This window comes from Oncorhynchus nerka, linkage group LG28 (genome assembly GCF_034236695.1).
Source record: "Oncorhynchus nerka isolate Pitt River linkage group LG28, Oner_Uvic_2.0, whole genome shotgun sequence".
Taxonomy (NCBI): domain Eukaryota; kingdom Metazoa; phylum Chordata; class Actinopteri; order Salmoniformes; family Salmonidae; genus Oncorhynchus; species Oncorhynchus nerka.
Window position 1 is genome coordinate 42673810 of NC_088423.1, and position 22035 is coordinate 42695844.

At 43.9% G+C, this 22035-nt stretch overlaps 1 protein-coding gene across 3 annotated transcripts in view; it reads right to left on the minus strand.

Moving 5' to 3' along the window:
* Positions 1-22035, minus strand: part of LOC115113237 (bifunctional heparan sulfate N-deacetylase/N-sulfotransferase 2-like) — a 234248-nt gene that overhangs the window by 69389 nt on the left and 142824 nt on the right. For all 3 annotated transcript variants that reach the window (XM_065012804.1, XM_029640651.2, XM_065012803.1), the window contains one exon: positions 16507-16584. The gene's annotated coding sequence lies outside the window, so the exon portion shown is untranslated. The remainder of the gene's footprint in view (positions 1-16506; positions 16585-22035) is intronic.

The window sequence follows — 22035 nt, forward strand, 5'->3', positions numbered from 1 at the left end:
CGTTCTGTGCAACAGAGTCAGGGTATATGCAGCGGTTTGGGAAGCCTGGCCATTTCTTCCTAACAAAGATAGACAACTTCGCCAAACGGGAGATGATTTAACTAAAGCGCATTTACGAAAAAAGCACAATCGTTGCACGAATGTACCTAACCATAAACATCAATGCCTTTCTTAAAATCAATACACAGAAGTATATTTTTTAAAACCTGCATATTTAGTTAAAAGAAATTCATGTTAGCAGGCAATATTAAATAGGCAAATTGTGTCACTTCTCTTGCGTTCCTTGCACGCAGAGTCAGGATATATGCAACAGTTTGGGCCGCCTGGCTCGTTGCAAACTAATTTGCCAGAATTTTACATAATTATGACAAAACATCGAAAGTTGTGCAATGTAACAGCAATATTTAAACTTATGGATGCCACCCGTTAGATAAAATAGGGAACGGTTCCGTATTTCACTGAAATAATCAATATTTTGTTTTTTAAATGATAGTTTCCTGATTTGACCATATTAATGACCTAAGGCTCGTATTTCTGTGTGTTATTATATTATAATTAAGTTTATGATTTGATAGCGCAGTCTGACTGAGCGGTGGTAGGCAGCAGCAGGCATTCATTCAAACAGCACGTTCCTACATTTGCCAGCAGCTCTTCACAATGCTTCAAACATTGCACTGTTTATGACTTCAAGCCTATCAACTCACAAGGTTAGGCTGGCAAAGTACCTATTTGAACATCCAACATCCAATAGTCCATCCAATGGTATAGAGAGAAATAGTCCTATTATAACTACAACCTCAAACTTCTTACCTGGGAATATTGAAGACTGATGTTAAAAACTTCTTAGGGCTGCAATCCCGTTAACGGGATCGATATGACAACAGCCAGTGAAAGCGCAAGGCGCCAAATTCAAAACAACAGAAATCTCATAATTAAAATTCCTCAAACATACATGTATATTATACCGTTTTAAAGGTAATCTTGTTGTTAATCCCACCACAGTGTCCAATTTCAAATAGGCTTTACAGTGAAAGTACCACAAACGATTATGTTGGGTCACCACCAGCTCACAGAAAAATTCAGCCATTTTTCCAGCCAAAGAGAGGAGTCACAAAAAGCACAAATAAAGATACAATTAATAATTAACCTTTGATGATCTTCATCAGATGACACTCATAGGACTTCATGTTACACAATACACAATTTATATAAAAAAATCTCAGTATACATTGGCGCGTTACTAGTTCCAAAAACATCCGGTGATATTGCAGTCTTTTTACAGAAATACTCATTATAAATCTCGATAAATACAATTGTTAGACATGGAAATATAGATATAACTCTCCTTAATGCAACCACTGTCAGATTTCAATTTTTTTTTACGGAAAAAGCAAACCATGCAATAATCTGAGACGGCGCTCAGAAAATAAATAAAATTATCCGCCATGTTGGAGTCAGAAATCAGAAATCACATCATAAATATTCCCTTACCTTTGACGATCTTCATCAGAATGCACTCCCAGGAATCCTAGTTCCACAATAAATGCTTGATTTGTTCGATAATGTCCATTATTTATGTCCAAGTAGCTACTTGCCTCCTTATACCGGTCACAATAATGGGCTGCTCTATATACCTGGTTGGTGACTGTGTGTTTAGTATAGGGCTGACCCCATTTAGTCGACTGGTCGATTGTTTTGTCGATAGGCTGTTGGTCGACAGATTTCTTTAGCCGAGCAGTAGCAAAAAAAAAACACACAAAATACATGACCCCCCCCAAAAAATGTGTGGTGTACAAGACACCTGTCTGATTTGCGCTGAGTGGACTGATCCATTGGAGGCTGTGGGGTTGGCATAGTCCATCAGTCTAAGACATGTGCTACTAAAATTGTATATGGTTATATTACATAAGAACAATGGCAAAACACAAATACAAATAATATTATTTTATAACAAATGTGCTTTCTCCCATGTTGGAAAAGTGGTTGCTATCCATGGTTCTGAAACATCAGTGCACTGTTGAATTGTCGCTTTTTCATAGACCATGCCTTGCTGTCTAAGAAAAGTGACGAGAGAGGAAACCCAAACTTAAGTAGGTCTATAATCAAGAGCCTAAGTGTTAAATGTGCCTGGCTTTATAAAACATCAATATATCTACAGAAATAAGACAGATCCTGCTTCTGTTGCTTGTTTAGTGTTTGTTTAAATAGCCTACTGATTCCGTGAGTACCAAGCCTCACACAACATGTTAAGTAAACAATTTCACAAATTCAGCTGTTTAAAAAAAAATCTTTGCTATGCTGTAATAAAGGCATTACACTTTTTTTTTTCATGAGAACAGGCTCTCTGGTATTATTCATTATTCATCATTTATTTTGTGTTTAAACTGTTCCAACTTCTTTTTGACTCCTTATTGTTATTATAACTATTATTATTATAATAATAAGTCATGTCATTACCATTAAAAGGCTTAGTATAGCCGCCGTGTAGGCCGCTATACTACCATTAGTAGGCCAAAGAGCACATCCTATTTAGTCTTAATACAGTAACTTGCTTGGGCCTAAATACATTGATATAGTAGCCTATATGAGTCTATCAATCATTCACACATACGAGTCATTCATGATTTGAAATGCAATCAAGCAGTTTAGTTTTAAAATAAAATTAAGCATTCATTGAATAATTAGCTGAAACAAACAATAAACCGTTCCATTTAGGAAAATTGCATTCACAAAGGAATGCGACTGTTTTTAGTCTTTGCTGTAATAAAGGCTTAGCAGAAAAATGTTACAACAGACTCCCTGGTATGTTTATACCTTATTTAGTGTTGTTTATATTGTTCCAAACGGTCAGAAAAATGATATTGTAATCGATACAGCACCTCTTTGGAACACATAATACGCATGCAGCGCTTGCTCCTTACATTATTTTATTTATTGATCTCCAGTATTTTCCACAACTAGTCACATTTATTCCACACATCTCACTTGCCCTTTACCTCCTGAGCAACCTGTAAATATTCCCACATTTAAAGTTCATTATGCCTTCTGCATCCACTTAGCTGTCACAAGTGTTGCGTTATTCAGAGTTTGTTAGAACCAATTTATTGATGTGATTATGATATGCTATAGGTCAGACCCTATTGTGCCCTATTCGGACGGGATTAGTTGTACTGGGGGAGGTCGGTTAATGTCATTATGTGCATGAGCACAAAACACCACATCAGTAATTTTAATCATGTCTGAATCTGCCATGTCAGTAATGTTTACATGGCAGGAGAGTAATAATTCCAGACAGAATAGCCTACTGTTTTTTGGAAAACGCCAAGATCCTCTGAAAATACTAGTCCCGTGTGAATCGACATCCCTGTGTTTTGAGAAAGAGTTATATAGGAGTTATATAGGTGTTGCTCGCGGTTTTGCACAAGAAAACAATAACTGGTTCGATAAATTTAACTGAGTGTTGCACATACGCTATATATCTATGAATGGCCTAAATGGAGCCTATCAATGTTTTGCGTGTATGAATTGAATATTGCCAAATGCGTCAGTAAAAAAATATTGAGCTTATTTAATGCAACCCTTGCGGTTAATAGATCGCAAAGCAGCAGCATACAACTGACCTAAACGTTTGGAAATTATAAGTTAACTTTCTCATCCATAGCCTAAAATGCATCACAAGTGCAATTGCACTGTTTAGCTCTTATCTGAAGGCGGGGGCATTAAGATTGCTAAAATATGACAATGATCACACTTCCTCAAATCAAATACTATGGCGACACTATAGGAGAGATGGTTTGGTATGGTTTAGAAACTTGAGAACCAAGCTCGAGTTCTGTGTGGCCCTATCACCTGAAATACTATCTTCAAACATCCAGGCTTCCGTCATAACTGTCAAATCATTGAAAAAAAGAATAAATAAGAATTACAGGGGGCAGTTTGGAAAAAACGAATCCCGTCCGAATAGTCTCCTGGAATAAGGGACATTCTGGAGTAATAATTACATAACCAACTTTCTCTAGTAATACTAGTCCCGTGCGAATAGGTCTTTGGCCATGTGCATGCGATTCATACATGTGTCACATAAAGAGAGCAAGGGTTGAGGGAATAGGGATTTCGGTAACATAAGTTTTCGGTCAGAAATGGCTGTAATTATGTTGCAGCTTCAGAAACACAGACAGCGCGATAAGTCACTCTCTGTCTTTTATTTTTTTTTTAAATTTTACACAGCGCAGCAAGTCTGAGCCCGGCACAATCAAATCAATTGCTGGTCGGACTCCCTCTAGTTATTTGTGTGTCTTCATTTTTCAATCAAACAGTGTGCTTAAAGCATAAGACTAGCTCAGGTAATATAGTTGATTTGATTAAAAAACACACAGGATGTGTCAATATATGGTAAAATACATGTTTAAAAATGTCGACCAATCGATTGAGCAAACGACTCTGTCGACCAAGATTTTTGCTTAGTCGGGGACAGCCCTAGTGTATTAAATGTGTCTCATGCCTTTTCTCTCCAATTTCTTCTCCTTGGCTTTGTTAAAGGCCCACCCACCCACCTCCCTAAACAAGACGGCTTCTTCTTCCCAATTAAAATTTATTTGGCACAAATTACAATTTCTCCCCGGCTATCTTTTCAGTTTCTCCCTCATCATCTTTCATTAGAGGGCCTCCCTTTCTCCTCTTTCATTCCCCAGCCTCTTGCCAGCATTCTCAATTCATTCTCATCAATTCCACCGTGCACACAAAAGTCCTGGAGGACCCCACACGCACAGACCCAGGGAGAGAGACACAAAAAGAGGAACCCACATGCACTGAAGATGCACACACACTCACACACAGAGGCTGATACACATTGGGGCCTTTCGCTGTAAGAGTGTTGTTGTTCGTACGTTGTATGTAGCTAAGCATGAATGATGGTGTGAGGCTGTCTGGGCATGGTGTGTGTGTGTGTGTGTGTGTGTATGTGGAGCCAGCCTCTCTCCTCTAGCTAAAAGCCAGTGAGCAGACAGACAGGCCAGGAATGTGTGTGGAGGAACATGCTTATCCTGAGGGCTGAGCAGACAGGCCACAGGAAACATCCCTTAATTAGCGCACAGAGCTGGGGGGGCTGCCAGGGTTCAGGGGGCAAGGCCTTCCTCTTGGCACACACACAGTGCTAACACACACATAGGCCTACAAAAAAACAGTGTGTGCACAAATAGCAACACACGCACAGCTTGCTGAGAGGGGGACCACACAGGAGAGCTGCTTTGTGCTGCTCCACAAAGTGGGCTGCTTCAAACAGGACCACAGAGAACTGAGCTTCAACTGGGAGAGAGACACAGAGAACTGAGCTTCAACTGGGAGAGAGACACAGAGAACTGAGCTTCAACTGGGAGAAAGACACAGGGAACTAGACACTGCTAAATGAAAACGCACGTGCCTGCCTAAACAATCAAGCGCCCGCCTACACACCCAAACACACACACGTGCCCGCCTACACACACACACGTGCCCGCCTACACACACACACACGCGCCCGCCTACACACACACACACGCACCCGCCTACACACACACACACACACACACACACACACACACACACACACACACACACACACACACACACACACCTAAACGCTTCAACTGGGAGAAAGACACAGGGAACTAGACACTGCTAAATGAAAACGCATGTGCCTGCCTAAACAATCAAGCGCCCGCCTACACACCCAAACACACACACGTGCCCGCCTAAACACCCAAACACACACACGTGCCCGCCTAAAACACACACGTGCCCGCCTAAACACCCAAACACACACGTGCCCGCCTACACACACGTGCCCGCCTAAACACCCAAACACACACGTGCCCGCCTACACACCCAAACACACACGTGCCCGCCTACACACACACACACACACGTGCCCGCCTACACACAAACACACGTGCCCGCCTACACACACACACGTGCCCGCCTACACACACACACACACACATGTGCCCGCCTACACACACACACACACACACACACACCACACGTGCCCGCCTACACACACACACACACGTGCCCTCCTACACACACACACACGTGCCCGCCTACATACACACACACACAAGTGCCCGCCTACACGCACACACACGTGCCCGCCTACACGCACACACACGTGCCCGCCTACACGCACCCGCCTACACACACACACGTGCCCGCCTACACACACACGTGCCCGCCTACACACACACACGTGCCCGCCTACACACACACACGTGCCCGCCTACACACACCTACACGTGCCCGCCTACACACACCTACACGTGCCCGCCTACACACACACACACACGTGCCCGCCTACACACACACACACACACACGTGCCCGCCTACACACACACACACACACCTAAACACACACATGTGCCCGTCCACACACATGCGCCCGCCCACACACACACACCCCAGTGTTCCAAACTGCTACAATTAGTTACATTATGCGACACTGACTTGGCTGTATGAGTTACATTTTAAATTGGTCGCATCAATGTGACTTGCAAATTCTAGTTGGTCACCTCACTCAAAACCTCTTTTTTGGGAAGCTAAAAGCCTGATTTGGTCAAACAGCATGCCTAGGGTTGCACATTTTGGGTAATATTCATAGGACGATGTAGATGTTTTTTGCATTAGATATATTTACCATATCATATGGAGACAGAAACAAACCATTTACCTTATCATAATTATGAAATCCTTCCAATATAAATTAAGAATTGAACTTTAATTAAACGAGTTGACTGTTCACATGGGATGACTTCATGAACAACAAAAGGGAATATTGAATGATCCATCGCATCTCCCAAAAACGTTTTCAACATACAGTACTGGGCAAAAGTTTTAGGCACAAATGCCGTAAAGTAAGAAAGCTTTCAAAAATAAACATGTTAATAGTTTACATTTATCAATTAACAAAATGCAAAGTGAGTGAACAGAAGAAAAAACTACTCAAATCAATATTTGGTGTGACCACCCTTTGCCTTCAAAACAGCATAAATTCTTCTAGGTACACTTGCACACAGTTTGAAGGAACTCCGCAGGTAGGTTGTTTTACTCACTGCTTTAGCACACTCTGTTAACCCTGATGTCCTTGCTGTGTCTGAATCCTGGCTCAGGAAGGCCACCAAAAATTCAGAGATTTCCATACCCAACTATAACATCTTCCGTCAAGATAGAACTGCCAAAGGGGGAGGAGTTGCAGTCTACTGCAGAGATAGCCTGCAAAGTAATGTCATACTTTCCAGGTACATACCCAAACAGTTCGAACTACTAATTTTGAAAATTACTCTCTCCAGAAATAAGTCTCTCACTGTTGCTGCCTGCTACCGACCCCCCTCAGCTCCCAGCTGTGCCCTGGACACCATTTGTGAATTGATCGCCCCCCATCTAGCTTCAGAGTTTGTTCTGTTAGGTGACCTAAACTGGGATATGCTTAACACCCCGGCAGTCCTACAATCTAAGCTAGATGCCCTCAATCTCACACAAATCATCAAGGAACCCACCAGATACAACCCTAACTCTGTAAACAAGGGCACCCTCATAGACGTCATCCTGACCAACTGGCCCTCCAAATACACCTCCGCTGTCTTCAACCAGGATCTCAGCGATCACTGCCTCATTGCCTGTATTCGCTACGGAGCCGCAGTCAAACGACGACCCCTCATCACTGTCAAACGCTCCCTAAAACACTTCTGTGAGCAGGCCTTCCTAATCGACCTGGCCCGGGTATCCTGGAAGGACATTGACCTCATCCCGTCGGTTGAGGATGCCTGGTCATTCTTTAAAAGTAACTTCCTCACCATTTTAGATAAGCATGCTCCGTTCAAAAAATGCAGAACCAAGAACAGATACAGCCCTTGGTTCACTCCAGACCTGACTGCCCTCGACCAGCACAAAAACATCCTGTGGCGGATTGCAATAGCATCGAAGAGTCCCCGTGATATGCAACTGTTCAGGGAAGTCAGGAACCAATACACGCAGTCAGTCAGGAAAGCTAAGGCCAGCTTCTTCAGGCAGAAGTTTGCATCCTGTAGCTCCAACTCCAAAAAGTTCTGGGACACTGAAGTCCATGCAGAACAAGAGCACCTCCTCCCACTGCACTGAGGCTAGGTAACACGGTCACCACCGATAAATCCATGATTATCGAAAACTTCAATAAGCATTTCTCAACGGCTGGCCATGCCTTCCGCCTTGCTTCTCCAACCTCGGCCAACAGCTCCACCCCCCCCGCAGCTCCTCGCCCAAGCCTCTCCAGGTTCTCCTTTACCCAAATCCAGATAGCAGATGTTCTGAAAGAGCTCCAAAACCTGGACCCGTACAAATCAGCTGGGCTTGACAATCTGGACCCTCTATTTCTGAAACTATCCGCCGCCATTGTCGCAACCCCTATTTACCAGCCTGTTCAACCTCTCTTTCATATCGTCCGAGATCCCCAAGGATTGGAAAGCTGCCGCAGTCATCCCCCTCTTCAAAGGGGGAGACACCCTGGACCCAAACTGCTACAGACCTATATCCATCCTGCCCTGCCTATCTAAGGTCTTCGAAAGCCAAGTCAACAAACAGGTCACTGACCATCTCGAATCCCACCGTACCTTCTCCGCTGTGCAATCTGGTTTCCGAGCCGGTCACGGGTGCACCTCAGCCACACTCAAGGTACTAAACGATATCATAACCGCCATCGATAAAAGACAGTACTGTGCAGCAGTCTTCATCGACCTTGCCAAGGCCTTCGACTCTGTCAATCACTATATTCTTATCAGCAGACTCAGTAGCCTCGGTTTTTCGGATGACTGCCTTGCCTGGTTCACCAATTACTTTGCAGACAGAGTTCAGTGTGTCAAATCGGAGGGCATGCTGTCCGGTCCTCTGGCAGTCTCTATGGGGGTGCCACAGGGTTCAATTCTCAGGCCGACTCTTTTCTCTGTATATATCAATGATGTTGCTCTTGCTGCGGGTGATTCCCTGATCCACCTCTACGCAGACGACACCATTCTATATACTTTCGGCCCGTCATTGGACACTGTGCTATCTAACCTCCAAACGAGCTTCAATGCCATACAACACTCCTTCCGTGTCCTCCAACTGCTCTTAAACGCTAGTAAAACCAAATGCATGCTTTTCAACCGATCGCTGCCTGCACCCGCATGCCCGACTAGCATCACCACCCTGGATGGTTCCGACCTTGAATATGTGGACATCTATAAGTACCTAGGTGTCTGGCTAGACTGCAAACTCTCCTTCCAGACTCATATCAAACATCTCCAATCGAAAATCAAATCAAGAGTCGGCTTTCTATTCCGCAACAAAGCCTCCTTCACTCACGCCGCCAAGCTTACCCTAGTAAAAGGGTACCCTAGACTATCCTACCGATCCTCGACTTCGGCGATGTCATCTACAAAATGGCTTCCAACACTCTACTCAGCAAACTGGATGCAGTCTATCACAGTGCCATCCGTTTTGTCACTAAATCACCTTATACCACCCACCACTGCGACTTGTATGCTCTAGTCGGCTGGCCCTCGCTACATATTCGTCGCCAGACCCACTGGCTCCAGGTCATCTACAAGTCCATGCTAGGTAAAGCTCCGCCTTATCTCAGTTCACTGGTCACGATGGCAACACCCATCCGTAGCACGCGCTCCAGCAGGTGTATCTCATTGATCATCCCTAAAGCCAACACCTCATTCGGCCGCCTTTCGTTCCAGTACTCTGCTGCCTGTGACTGGAACGAATTGCAAAAATCGCTGAAGTTGGAGACATTTATCTCCCTCACCAACTTCAAACATCTGCTATCTGAGCAGCTAACCGATCGCTGCAGCTGTACATAGTCTATTGGTAAATAGCCCACCCATTTTCACCTACCTCATCCCCATACTGTTTTTATTTATTTACTTTTCTGCTCTTTTGCACACCAATATCTCTACCTGTACATGACCATCTGATCATTTATCACTCCAGTGTTAATCTGCAAAATTGTAATTATTCGCCTACCTCATGCCTTTTGCACACATTGTATATAGACTCCCCCCCTTTTTTTCTTCTACTGTGTTATTGACTTGTTAATTGTTTACTCCATGTGTAACTCTGTGTTGTCTGTTCACACTGCTATGCTTTATCTTGGCCAGGTCGCAGTTGCAAATGAGAACTTGTTCTCAACTAGCCTACCTGGTTAAATAAAGGTGAAATAAAAAATAAAAAATAAAATAAAAGGTTGGCCCAAACATCTTGGAGAACAAACCACAGTTCTGTGGATTTAGGCAGCCTCAGGTGCTTCTTTCTCTTCATGTAATCCCAGACAGACTCATTGATGTTGAGATCGGGGCTCTGTGGGGGCCGAACCATCACTTCCAGGCCTCCTTGATCTTCTTTACACTGAAGATCGTTCTTATTGACTTTCACTGTATGTTTGGTGTTGTTGTTCATCCACCTCTGGCCTGCTCGCCTCCCTACCACTGAGGAAGTACAGTTCCTGCGCAGCCCAGTCAAAACTGTTCGCTGCTCTGGCCCCCCAATGGTGGAACAAACTCCCTCACGACGCCAGGACAGCGGAGTCAATCACCACCTTCCGGAGACACCTGAAACCCCACCTCTTTCAGGAATACCTAGGATAGGATAAAGTAATCCTTCTCACCCCCCTTAAAATATTTAGATGCACTATTGTAAAGTTGCTGTTCCACTGGATGTCTTAAGGTGAACGCACCAATTTGTAAGTCGCTCTGGATAAGAGCGTCTGCTAAATGACTTAAATGTAAATGTTGTCATTCTGCAGAATACATTTTGGGGCAATCAGATGCCTCCCTGATAGTATTGCATGATGGATAAGTATCTGCCTGTACTTGTCGGCATTGAGGCGACCATTCATTTTGACCAAATCCCCAAATCCATTTGCAGAAATGCAGCCCCAAACTTGCAAGGAACCTCCACCATGCTTCACTGTTGCCTGAAGAGACTCATTCGTGTACTGCTCTCTAGCCCTTCGGCAAATAAACTGCCTTTCTGCTACAGCCAAAAATGTCAAATTTTGACTCATCAGTCCAGAGCACCTGCTGCCATTTTTCTGCATCCCAGTTCCTGTGTTTTCATGCATAGTTGAGTCGCTTGGCCTTGTTTCCATGTCGGAGGATGGCTTTTTGGCCGCAAGTCTTCAATGAAGGCCACTTCTGACCAGACTTCGCCGGACAGTAGATGGGTGTACCAGGGTCCCACTGTTTTCTGCCAATTCTGTGCCGATGGCACAGCTGGACATCTTCCGATTGCAATGGGAAGTAAGCATGATATGTCTTTCATCTGATGCAAATGAGTTTCCTTGGCCGACCACTGCATCTACGGTTCTCAACGTTGCCCGTTTCTTTGTGCTTCTTCAAAAGAGCTTGGACAGTACATCTGGAAACCCCTGTCTGCCTTAATCTGCCTGGGAGAGACCTTGCTTATGCAGTATAACTACCTTATGTCTTGTTGCTGTGCTCATTCTTGCCATGGTGTATGACTTCTGAGTAAACTGCATTCAGCAACCTCACCTTGTCAGCAGAGTTTGGCTGCTCCTCATCCAGTTTTATTCCTCCAAAACAGCTGATTCTGTTTCAGTTAATGATTGTGTTTCAACCTACATATTGAATTGATGATCATTAGCACTTGTTTGGTATAATTGTTTAATCATACACCTGACATAGTGCAAGTGCACCTAGAAGTATTGATGCTGTTTTGAAGGCAAAGGGTGGTCACACCAAATATGGATTTGATTTTTTGTCTGTTCACTCACTTTGCATTTAGTTAATTGATAAATAAAATCTATTAATAACATGTCTATTTTTGAAAGCATTCTTACTTTACAGCATTTTTTCACACCTGCTTAAAACTTTTGCACAGTACTGTACATCTGTAAAATGATAGTCTAGATATTAAAGCTTTGGTTGTATTCCACTCAGGCTTCCATGTCTTCTCCCTGGACCTCCTCAATGTCCACCTCTAAAACACCAGACTCTGAGGCCTCATCTTTACTGTCATTTTCCAACCTTGTTGAGGATGGATTGTTGTCAGGCTCAAAAAGCCCAAAATTTGCCCAGTTGGCCACCAATGTTACAACCCTTGTATTAGTCAGCCTGTCGCGTGCTTTGGTGTGTGTGTTCCCAAACAAGGACCAGTTGCGCTCTGAGGCGGTTGATATTGGTGGGATTTGGAGGATGACTGAGGCAACAGGGGAAAGAGCCTCAGATCCACAAAGTCCCTTCCACCAGGTAGCTGATGAGATATGTTGGCATGACTGCCATTTTGCATCTCCATCCCAAAGCCCTTGCTTGGAAGTATACTTCGCCAGACTGCCAAGAACCTTGCCCTCATCCAGGCCAAGGTGGAGAGACATGATAGTGATGACACCATAGGCCTTGTTGATCTCTGCACCAGACAGGATGCTCTTGCCAGCATACTTGGGGTCCAACATGTACGCTGCGGCATGTATGGGCTTCAGGCAGAAATTTTCATGCTTTTTGATGTATTTCAGAACAGCAGTTTCCTTTACTTGGAACAACAGTGAAGTTGGCAGCGTAGTACAGATTTCTTCTCTTACATCTGCAAGCAGTCTGAACATCAGACAAGATGGCATTGTCTCCCTCAATCCGTGCAAGGGCTACTGCTATAGGTTTCAGGAGTTTCAGGCTGCTTACCACTCTCTCCCAAAATACATCATCCTGGAGGGTCCTCTTGATGGGGCTGTCCATATAGACACACTGGCTTTGAGCATGCCATTAGTAAAGATTGAAAAATGTAAGGGGCTTAGACAGCTGCCCTGGAGAATTCCTGATGCCCTGGAGAGGCTTCCATTAAAGAACACCCTTTGTGTTCTATTAGAAAGGTAACTCTTTATACACAATATAACAGGGTGTGTGAAGCCACTATGGTCTAACAGCAGACTATTGTCGATAATGTCAAAAGCTGCACTAAAGTCCAAGAAAACAGCACACCCCAATCTTTTTATCATCAATTTATCTCAGCCAATCATCAGTCATTTGTGTAAGTGCTGTGCTTGTTGAATCTCCTTCAACACCGAAAGTCTGTTAATTTGTTTACTTTAAAATAGCATTGTATCTGGTGAAACAATTTCCCCCCAAAGTTTACTAAGGGTTGGCAACAGGATGATTGGTAGCCTATTTGAGCCAGTAAAGGGGGCTTTACTATTCTAAGGTAGTGGAATTACTTTTGCTTCCCTCCAGGCCTGAGGGAACACACTTTCTAGTAGGCTTAGATTGAAGATATGGCAAATAGGAGTGGCAATTTAGCAATCTAGCCAATGTGCTTCAAACACTGGTTTACACATCAAAATGACTTGAATCATGCAATCCTGCTTGAACATGTTTGATGTTTTTTTTTTCTTTAATCATACCATCTCCGTAGTCTATTTTTCTCAATAAAGCACTTTGAATTATTGTATAAGATGATAATTAATGTAATTGAATTAACGAATTTGTTCTATTGTGTGCCACCGCAACAACATTGTGGTGCGACCAAATCATAGGCTGGTGCAACCAATTGAAAAAGTTACTGGCACTAGTGCCACCAGGGGGAAAAGAAAACATTAGTCTAGAGACCCACCGACCTACAAATCGATACTTGGAGTCAAAATATCTATATAATGCCATCCAAAATAATAGAGCAATATGTAACTGTAACGATTATTTCACCCATCACTATACATTTGTCATCATGTTTGTTCTTGCTGACAGAAGTGATGAGGTGATGCCATTGCTCACACAAGGGATTTCTATCACATACACGATTGAGAGCATTGAGACTGATGTACTTCACACAACCACCTCCAATACGGAAGTTTATTTTAGTTGTATGGAAGGCCGACCCCACAGTTTTCTTTCTTTTAAAAACTGTATCAAGATACACATTTGTGAATCAAGAAAAATGTGCATCAATAAGGATAGAAGCATGCGGCTTCAGGAGACAACCCATTTTCAGAGACCCATTATACTGCTAAGGCAGACAACACAAGCCACTCACTCAAGCATCAAATCTCTTTGGGGGAGCTTGAGCAGAGGTGAGTATTCTTATGGACCTTACCCCTTTTCCACCATACTGCAATTCACCAAGGTAATCGCCGGAATTACATGACTATGGTCAATCGTCACTTAAGAGGGTGAAAATAGGAAATGTGAAGTATTTACTTTTAAGGGCTGGTGAGAGCATTTCTAGGTCTACTTAGCCTAGGTCTATAGTTACAGACCCATGACGTATAGAGCCCACAACAACAAAACAACACAAACAAATAACAATTACATATCATCTTAAACTCTATATCTTCACCTAGATATATTGGGAATTTTAGTCTCTCTTGGCTACAGACCCGGCAAGTCCAGGCAGGCAGAGGCAGTGTAATCAGGTAGGGAGGGAATGGGGATTAATAAAGATAGATCCAGCCGTTGCGTGTTCTCTGGCTCTGGGTAGATAAAAGCAATTAGGGAGTCGGAGCACATCAAAGATGAAGGGACTGTTGTTTTTTATCATGACAGAGGGCTGTTTATCTTCCCCACAGTGGACAGCATGCTAATATCAGACTGCTGCCGACCTTGCTACAAAACGTCTGGACTCTCTGTCTCCCTCGGTCTCTCTCAAACACGCACACACACACACCAGACCCCTTCCCGGCACAGCGGGAGACGGGATAGAGAGGACAGTCAGTCAGTCATGATAAAGTAGAGAAAAAGCCATCAAATCAAATGAGTGGTACCTCTTTGAATGCTACAACTGAGCATCTCCATAATTCTATAAGTCCTTAATGTATTTTCCCTCGCAACAGCAGGGCACTTTGACATCCAAATCACTACTAAAATTACCTAGAAAAAAAGCATAGGAAAGTGACTCAACAAACTTAGTTGAACTGCACTTATGCATATTCTATTCTATTCATCCTTGGGTGCAGAGGGCACTCTATTGTGTATCTGCTATGCCGTGAAACACAAGCCTTGACACAGAGAAAAACACTACAAATAGATTTACCAGAACATTAATAGTACAAACAGTACACTGTGCAGATTAAAGGCACATTAATTAGGACCATTAAATGTAATGTTTCCCATCAATGAGTACTAAAATTTTATTAAAGGCTAATTCAACAATAATAGGCCTACGCAGGGTGTTTGTTGTTAAATGGTGTATGGGTCAAGGAAGCTAACGACTATACTAAATCCATGAATACTAATAGCTAGCTTTAGTACAGATTAGCTGTGTAATAAAATAACACCTTACGGAACATTGACCCCTTCATAGACTTTGTGAAAACAGATTAAAAGACTAAAAAGTATTTTAACGGGGACGCAAACACAGCTGAACTTTTTCCACTAGTGCCACTACAACCACCAACTCTTTAAGTTCATGGCACCAGCACGATTTGGTCGCACACATTTTTCACAATAATGTCTTGACCTGTGTCCTTTATTAATATACATTAATTCCATACAGAACCAGGCTAATAATGACCATCTTTTAAATTTGCCTGGCAAGGGCATGAGAATTTAAAAAGACGGTCATTATTAATTAGCCAACTAAAAGCTACCAGTGCCAACTAAAAGCTACCAGTGCCAACTAAAAGCTACCAGTGCCAACTAAAAGCTACTGGCCTGAATGAAAAGAATACTGATGATGCGCGTATCATTTACATGTTTTCTTTCATTTGTGGGCCGAGCAAGTAGCCAAAATGATCTACCCTCCATTACATTTTACCTTGACAATATCATATTTACATTGATTGTTTGGATAAATAAAACCTTTGCGCAATCTCAAAAGAGATGTTATTGTTAAGATTTTTGAACGGTCACTCTGCAGTTTGTAGGGCCCTATAAAATCAGTTTAATCTTTTGATTAATTCTGCTTTCATTGCAAAACAAAATCCTTGATTCTTGTTTTTTCAGGTTTTCACTCAAAATCATACTGCTATAGAAAAAAAAAATGAAGTCCACAACAATGCTTAAACCACATCAGGAGACAAATTTTTTTTTTTTTTTAATTAAAACATTTTTTGGAGGAGGGTGTAGTTGCCCTTTAATTCAAAAGCACACCTAGCAAGATACCTTTGTTTGGCTAGCGATTGATAGAGATCATCATGATATTCTGCAGGTAGGCCTACTTTGCAGTCAACATTGAATTGGGACGTTTTTGGGCGGAAAGCCTTAAGAAATGTTCATTCAAACAGCACATGATAACTGAATTGCACATTGTAAATATTCAACCAAGACTTCAGAAAAAACTTTTTGAATAGCTGGTTTGCATAGACATTGCTGTTATGAATAAATCTTGATTATAAAAAAAGTTACTTGTTAACCAAAAACTAAACTGACCAGCTACCTTTATTTCACTGGCACCCTAGTGACCAACTAAAAATTGGTGTCGCACCGTCAAGTTAAAGGGTCGCAAATGCGAGTGTTTTGGTTGCAGTTTTCAGCCCTGCACACCAACACACACACACAGAAACCACAGTCTCTGACCTCTTCTTGCCGTGGAGACGTCCTCGTGTGCTGTCCGTGTGTCTGTCCCTCCTGTTGGTTGTGTCGGTTTCAGAAAGCCTTCAGAAAGGACAAAGAGAGGGAAACAGTTCAAGGCCAGGGAGATGACAGTTCTTCTAGGTAAGGAGAAACCACCATGGTAAATATTGGCTTTAGCCAGGCATGTATCTGGGCCATGGAGGGCTGCATCTTAACAGAACTGGCATTCAATGCAAACAAACACACAAAAACACCCACATGGAAGTTTATGAAAGAGAGAGTCAGGGAGAGAGGGAGAGAGGAAGAGCATTGGGTTAGCATTTGTTTACCTCTAGCCCACCAGGAAGCCAGGAATATCATGACTGACTTGATCAAAGTACTGTGTACTAGGAATGTGTTTTCTCAATCCTATCCTTTATCTAGCACTGCACTTACACAACTGATTCAACTAAACGCCAAGGTCTAGAAACCAAATACTGTCTACTGTCTGGTAGTCCTCAAGAATGGAGGCTGCTATACTGCGTGCAGACACAAGGCGCACACACACAAACAGATCAGGTAAGTTAGGGGAATGAGTGGATCTCCGAAAAAGACCAACAAAGGGAAAGATGGTGAAGGGCTGAAGACTTTTGTTAAGCTACAGGAGGGAGGAGAGTGGTGCGCGTGAGTGAGTGTGTGTGTGTGCAAACTGGTTTGAGTTGCTTCAGCCTGAATATTTCCCAGGTGGTCATGTGAAACGTGCATTCTGTCTAGGGGTTTCATCAGTGCTCTACCATGCGACTCCTCCCTTTTGTGTGTGTGTGTGTGTGTGTGTGTGTGTGTGTGTGTGTGTGAGAGAGATGGGGGAGAAATAAAAATAAAAAAGGGAGATGGAGAGAGAGAGAAAACAACAGTAAGGTAGAGTGACAGTACAGAGGGTGGCTCCTTTGTTCTCCACCACCCAGAATCTCCTTTTAATGTTTCATGGAGCTCAGAGAGACAGCAGCCATCTCCTCTGTGGAGGGGAGAACAGAGCAAAAGGACTGACACACACACTTGTTCATCTAAAACCACACAAACAAATCTTACACAAGACCTTAGTTAACAGGAATTCATAGACAAACACACACGGTCACATGCTGAGTATGTGCGGTATGTCAGAGTCCCCCAGTAGAAGCTGTGCTCTTGCCTCCAGTGGCTATCCTACTATTGATAGTGCAGCTCAAACAAACCCTGGCTATCAGAGCTGGCTGCTCACCAGGATGAACACAGAGGACTGTGGCTATGGCCAATTCTAACTCACAGCCTCCAACTACCACTTAGAAGAAGAAAGAACAACCTCACTGGTTTCAGAGTCTGACCCTCCTCTTCCTACCTCTTTCTTCCTCATGATGAGGCCCATTCTTCTTCCCTCCCCATCACTCAATACTCCCTCCCATTTTGCTTCCCTCAACCCATATCACAACCCCCCTCTCCTCCATGCCCCAGAAATGAGGCGAAGGAGTCTATTATCTATTCAGCCATAAGGCCAATAATTGATTGGCTAACGGGACACACACACACACACACACACACACACACACACACACACACACACACACAAAGACCTACACAAACTCAGAAACTCTCTCTCACACACACAGACACACAAAGAGCACATCCCTGCAGACAAACAGCAGGGTGCCTCACAAAGCCAGACTCAAAGAGCATGGGAAGAGTGTTTTCATCGACTTGCCAGGATCGCACCCACCCACCCGCGCACAACCAGTGGCCTTTCCGAGGGGGAATGGGAGTTGGCTGTATATCGATGGGGCCGCCTGCTTAGCGCAGCAGGAAGGCATGGAGGGACCACAGGATGCTGCCAGAGCTCATTGCAAAGCGGCAGCAGCAGAGATTAGAAAATTATAATATTTATTGGGCCTTGTTCAGAGAAAGAGCAATGGCAGAAATGTCCTTTAAAGCTGAAATAAGTAACTTTTTGGGTGATCCTACCATATTCACATAGAAATGGTTGTCTAAGAAGTGGTGGATCTGTTCTAGGCGCGCTATTTCTATGGTTTACATTCTTAAGTTTTGTTTTTCCGTCTTTTACTTTCGGTTTTGTACACAAGCTTCATATTGCTGAAATTATAATCTTTTAGGTTATTGAAAATATATTTTAGCGGTTTAGTACAATTACTCCCTACACTTGCTTGTTTTTTCCCAAACTGAATTTAGGCAAACTATTCGAAATTTAGCAACCAGGGATTGGCAGAACGATTTCTACATACTGTACCTTTAAAGATGTAGCCGTCTCTTTGACATTTCATTAGCCCGAGCGCTGTTTCCAACTTAGTACATGGGCCTGTTGGTGCTGGCTCATAGGAGAGCAGGGGAGTCAACAGAACAGAGATGCCAATCAAACCTTGGCGCAGAGAGAGGGAGGGAGAGCGAGCGCGACACACACACACAAAGACGTCTTAATTACCCTCTACATGCACACACACACCATCACACAGTAGGAGTATGACAGACAGGGAGAGAAGAGAGGAGACGGGGAGGGTGTGAGCAAAAGAGTCAGGAGGGGAAGGGGGTGCGCAAGAGAGAGGGGAGATCATTGCAAGATGGCGACGACAGAGATAGTCCCCTCGCTTTTAGTCCTTAGGAAACTATGGAGTATTTAGTTTTTTTTAATGTATTATTTCTTACATACTACCCCAGAAAATCTTAAGTTTTATTACATACAGCTGGGACGAACTATTGGATATAAGAGCGACGTCAACTTACCAACATTACGACCAGGAATACGACTTTCCCGAAGTGGATCCTGTATCTGGACCACCACCCAGGACAATGGATCAAATCCCAGAAGCCGACCCAAAACAATGGCGCCGCAGAAGGGGCAGACTGAGCGGCCTTCTGGTCAGGCTCCGTAGACATCGCCCACCACTCCTGAGTATACTACTTGCCAACATCCAGTCTCTTGACAACAAGGTAGACAAAATTCGAGCAAGGGTTGCCTTCCTAAGAGACGACAGATTGTAACAGTCCGTTTCACGGAAACATGGCTCTATCGGGATATATATATTTTTTACCTTAATTTAACTATGCAAGTCAGTTAAGAACCCATTCTTATTTTAAATGACGGCCTAGGAACAGTGGTGTAATCAAGCCGAAAGAGATTAACACCTCTGGGAAGAGGAAGGGCTGGAAAGTGTGCTTCATGATTAAGGACTCATGGTGTAATCATATCAACATACAGGAACTCAACTCCTTCTGCTCACCCGACCTAGAATTCCTTACAATCAAACCTCCCAAGAGAATTATCGTCAGTTATCGTCACAGCTATGTACATTCCCCCTCAAGCAGACACCAAGACGGCCCTCAAGGAACTTTACTTGCCTCTATGTAAACTGGAAACCATATATCCTGAGGCTGCATTTATTGTAGCTGGGGATTTTAACGACGCAAATGTGAGAACAAATTCTATCAGCATATGGATTGCACTACGCGTGGGGGGTAATACACTCGATCACTGCTACTCTAACTTCCGCGATGCATACAAAGACCTCCCCCTGTCCTCCCTTCGGCAAATCCAACCATGACGCCATCTTTCTCCTTTCGTCTTATAGGCAGAAACTCAAACAGGATCTACCAGTGAATAGAACCATTCAACGCTGGTCTGACCAATCAGAATCCACGCTTCAAGATTGTTTTGATCACGCGGACTGGGATATGTTCCCGTCAGCCTCAGAGAACAACATTGATCTATACGATGACTCTGTGTAAGTTTATAAGGAAGTGCATTGGAGAGGTTGTACCCACTGTGACTATTAAAACCTACCCTAATCAGAAACCGGTGATGGATGAAGGCATTCACGCAAAACTGAAAGCGTGAACCACCGCATTAAACCATGGAAAGAGGTCTGGGAATATGGACGAATATGAACAGAGACTTATGTGGCAGGGTCTACAGGAAATCACGGACTACAAAAAGAAAACCAGCCAAGTCACGGACACCGATGTCACACTCATACAGTGCCACCCACACGGCCCACGAACAAGGACTGTGCCCCCCCACCCCCTCTCCATGGCCGACATGATAAAACATTTAAACATGTTAACCCTCGCAAGGCTGCTGGCCCAGATGGCATCCCTAGCCGCATCCTCAGAGCACGCGTAGGCCAGCTGGCTGGTGTGTTTACGGACATACTCAACCGCTCCCTATCCCAGTCTGCTGTCCCCACATGCTTCAAGATGGCCACCATTGTTCCTGTATCCAAGAAAGTGAAGATAACTGAACTAAATGACTGCTACCCTGTAGCACTCACTTCTGTCATCATGAAGTGCTTTGAAAGACTAGTCAAGGATCATATCACCTACACCTTACCGGCCACCCTAGACGCACTTCAGTTTGCATACCGCCCCAACAGGTCCACAGACGATGCAATCGCCATCACACTGCACACTGCCCTATCCCATCTGGACAAGAGGAATACCTATGTAAGAATGCTGTTCATTGACTACAGCTCAGCATTCAACACCGTAGTACCCTACAAGTTCATCATCAAGCTGGAGGCCCTGGGTCTCAACCCCGCACTGTGCAATTGGGTCCTGGACTTCCTGATGGGCCGCCCCCCCAGGTGGTGAAGGTAGGAAACATCTTCACATCGCTGACCCTCAACACTGGGGCCCCACAAGGGTGCGTGCTCAGTCCCCTCCTGTACTCCCTGTACTCCCAGCACTCGGAGTGTGGTGTCAGGAAAACTCTCTCTCATGTCAACAAAAACAAAGGAGATGATCGTGGACTTCAGGAAACAGCAGAGGGGGCATCCCCCTATCCACATCGGAGGAACAGCAGCGGAGAAGGTGGATAGTTAAGTTCCTTGGCGTACACATTACATACAAACTGAAATGGTCCACCCACACATACAGCGTGGTGAAGAAGGCGCAACAGCGCCTCTTCAACCTCAGGAGGCTGAAGAAATTCGGCTTGTCAACAAAAGCACTCACAACCTTCTACAGATGCACAATCGAGAGCATCCTGGCGGGCTGTATCACCGCCTGGTACGGCAACTGCCCCTCCCTCAACTGCAAGGCACTCCAGAGGGTTGTGTGGTCTGCACAACGCATCACCGGGGCAAACTACCTGCCTTCCATGACACCTACAGCACCCAATGTCACAGGAAGGCCAAAAAGATAATCAAGGACAACAACCACCTGAGCCTCTGCCTGTTCACACCGCTACTATCCAGAAGGCGAGGTCAGTACAGGTGCATCAAAGTTGGGACCGAGAAATTGAAAAACAGCTTCTATCTCAAGTACATCAGACTGCTAAACAGCCATCACTAACTCAGAGAGGCTGCTGCCTACATTGAGACCCAATCACTAGCCACTTTAATAAATGGATCACGAGTCACTTTAAACAATGCCACTTTAATAATGTTTACATATTTTACATTACTCATATGTATATACTGTATTTTATACCATCTATTGCACCTCGCCTATGCCGCTCATCCATATACATATTCTCATTCACCCCTTTAGATTTGTGTGTATTTGGTAGTAGCT